General features: G+C 39.3%; 1 pseudogene; it reads right to left on the bottom strand.

Annotated features, from left to right (window-relative positions):
• Nucleotides 1-334: 334 nt before the first annotated feature.
• LOC115506900 lies at nucleotides 335-722 on the bottom strand (annotated as a pseudogene).
• Between the last annotated feature and the right edge of the window lie 2,666 nt (nucleotides 723-3,388).

Below are 3,388 nucleotides of genomic sequence, written 5' to 3'. Positions count from 1 at the left end.
GAAGCAGGCTCCGGGCTCTAAGCTGTCAGGACAAAGCCCAATGCGGGGCTCAAACTCACAAAGCGTGAGATCGTGACCTGAGCTGAAGTCCGCCGCTTAACCGACTGAGCCACCCAGGCGCCCCTCTCAACACCATTTATTGAAGAGACTATCCTTTCCCCACTGTGTATTCTTGACCCCTTTGTCATAGATTGATTGATCACATATGTATGAGTTTATTACTGGGCTCTCTATTCTGTTTCATTGATCTGTATGTGTTTTAATGTAAATACCATACTGGGTTTCTTTTTGTAGTTTTATTAACACGAATGCAATGTGCACATAAGCTGTCTGTCTAGTAATTTTCTTCACTGTGCAGCCTGGCATTGGGATTGGTGACTCTGATGGCCAGCTGGGCTGCCCTTTACACAGTGGCTTTGGAGGACACATTGTGAGCAGTCTCTGCACAGTAAGATTTGTTGCACATCAGCAGCATTTCAAGCTCCTTGACGTTGTGGGCTAGGAATTTCTGGAAGCCACTGAGCAGCATGTGCCTTGTTTTCTTGTTGCTCTCATAACCAAATGTTGGGCATCAGGATCTGGCCCTTGAGTCTTCTGTGCACTCTATTGTCAATGCCTCTGGGTTTCTGCCACTTGGCGTTTAATTTTGACTGGTGCGAAATGAACTTCTTGGTTCTCTTTTTAATGATTTTGGGCTTCACCAGAAGTCTGAGGGCAGACATCTCTGCAGGCAGTGCAGTGCCAAGGTCATACTGTCTTGATAACTATAGCTCTGTAACATAGCTTAGAATCAGGAAGTGTAATGCCTCCAACTTTATTCTTTTTTCTCAAACTTGCTTTGGCTCTTCTGGGTCTTTTGTGGCTCCATATAAATTTTAAGATTGTTTTATTTTATTTATGTGAAAAATGCTGGTAGAATTTTGATAGGGATTGCATTGAATCTGGAGATTGCTTTGTGTGGCATGGACATTTTAACAGTATTAATTCTTCTCATCTATGAGCACAGAGTATCTTTTTTATTTATTTGTGTCATCTTCAGTTTCTTTCATCAGTGTCATAATTTTCAGTTTACAGATCTTTCACCTCCTTGGTTAAATTTATTGCTAGGTATTTTATTCTTTTTGATGCAATTGCAAGCAGGATTATTTTCTCGATTTCTCTTTCTGTTCATTTTTAGCATATAGAACTGCAACTGATTTTTTTTTCGACGTTTTTATTTATTTTTTTGGGGACAGAGAGAGACAGAGCATGAACGGGGGAGGGACAGAGAGAGAGGGAGACACAGAATCGGAAACAGGCTCCAGGCTCTGAGCCATCAGCCCACAGCCTGACGCGGGGCTCGAACTCACGGACTGCGAGATCGTGACCTGGCTGAAGTCGGACGCTTAACCGACTGCGCCACCCAGGCGCCCCTCAACTGATTTTTGTATATTGATTTTGTATCCTGAAAGTTTATTGAACTTGTTTATTAGTTCTGACAGCTTCTTTGGTAGAATCTTTGCATTTTCCATGTATAATATCATGTCTTCTGCAAATAGAAAAAGTCTTTCTCTTTTCCAATTTGGATGTCTTTTATTTCTTTTTCTTGTCTAATTGCTGTGGCTAGGACTTCCAGTACAATGTTGAATAAAAGTGGTGAGAGTGGGCATCTTTGTCTTGTTCCTGATCTTAGAGGAAAAGTTTTTAGCTTTCCACATTGAATATGATACTGGTGGTAGGCTTGTCATATGTAGCCTTTATTATGTTGAGGTATATTCCCTCTCTACCTGTTTTTTTGAGTGTCTTGTTTTATCATGAATGGATGTTAAATTTTGTCAAATGCGTTTTCTGCATCTGTTGAGATAATCATATGATTTTTATCCTTCATTTTATTAATGTGGTGTATCTCATTGATTTATTTGTGGATATTGAAACATCCTTGCATCCCTGGAATAAACCCCACTTGATCATGGTATATTATCCTCTTAATGTACGGTTGAATTCAGTTTGATGATATTTTGTTGAGGATTTTTACATTTATGTTCATGAGGAATATTGGCTTATTTTTTTTTCCTCTAGTGTCTTTGTCTGGTTTTGGTATCAGGGTAATGCTGACCTCGTAAAATGAGTCTAGCTAGAAGTGTTCCTTCCTCTTCCATTTTTTGGAAGAGTTTGAGAAGGATTGTTATTAATTCTTTAAGCTTTTTATAGAATTCACCCCTGACACCATCTGGTCCTGGAGTTTTCTTTGTTGTGAGGTTTTTGATTATGGATTCCTTACTAGTAATCCATCTGTTTAGATTGTCTATTTCTTTATGATTCAGTCTTTGTAGGCTGTATATTTCTAGGAATTTATTCATTTCTTCTAGGTTGCCCAATTTATTGTCCCATAGTTACCCATTGTAGTCTTTTATGATCCTTTGCATTTCTGTGGTATCGTTTCTAATGTTTCTTGTTTCATTTATGTTTATATATTTGAGTCCTCTCTCCTTTTTTCTTGGTAAGTCTAGCTAAAGGTTTGTCTGTTTTATTTATCTTTTTAAAAAGCTGCTCTTAATTTCACAGATCTTTTCTATTGTCTTTTTAGTCTTTATTTCATTTATTTCTGCTCTGATCTTTGTTATTTCCTTCCTTCTACTGATTGTGCACTTAGTTTGTTGTTTTTTCTTCCAGTTCCTTGAGGTGTAAAGTTAGGTTGTCTATTTGAGCTTTTTCTTCTTCCTTAATGTAGGAATAAATCACTACGAATCCCGCTAGAACTGCTTTTGCTGCATCCCATAATATACTACTGTTAACTCTTCTAGCAAGTGGTTTAGATGTGGTGTATCGGATGAGCGACATGCCTTACGTGTTGAGGAATTTCAGGGGAGGGAGACATAACTGGGTGTGTGTTGGCAGGGATGAGTCAAGGGTGAAGTGATTTTGAACTTGATGAGGAATAGGTGACATTGGAGAATTGGAGGGGAGGGAAGGAGTGAAGGTGGAACACAGAGAAAGCCAAGGTATAGACATGTGGGGATGCTCAAGAGACCACATGTAAATGGGGGTGGGTGAGGAATCCTGTGTAGCAGAACATTAGGAGTTACTAGGGAAGTAGAGCCATAGGACTAACAGCCTTGAATGCCAGGCTGTGATTCTGGAGGAATTGTTTGAGATTTTTCAGGCAAGGGTGATAGGATGATAAAACTTATGTCAATATATTTTCTAAATGTGGCTTATCTGTCCAAGTCTAGCTCACAGCCACTTCCTATTGGAAGCCTTACTAGACCACTTCCCCCTCCTGAATTTCACTGTTCCTTTTCCAAATTCTGTTGACACTGATTGCTCTTCCCCTGCAGTAATTTTGACTTTAACCTTCTACTGTCTCCTCCTGGGAACTAACTATGTTTTGTGTATGTGTGTTGTGTAG

The sequence above is a fragment of the Lynx canadensis genome, chromosome X (genome assembly GCF_007474595.2).
Source record: "Lynx canadensis isolate LIC74 chromosome X, mLynCan4.pri.v2, whole genome shotgun sequence".
Classification (NCBI taxonomy): domain Eukaryota; kingdom Metazoa; phylum Chordata; class Mammalia; order Carnivora; family Felidae; genus Lynx; species Lynx canadensis.
The sequence above is the reverse complement of the archived record's forward strand: the minus strand, read 5'-3'. Positions and strand labels throughout refer to the sequence as shown.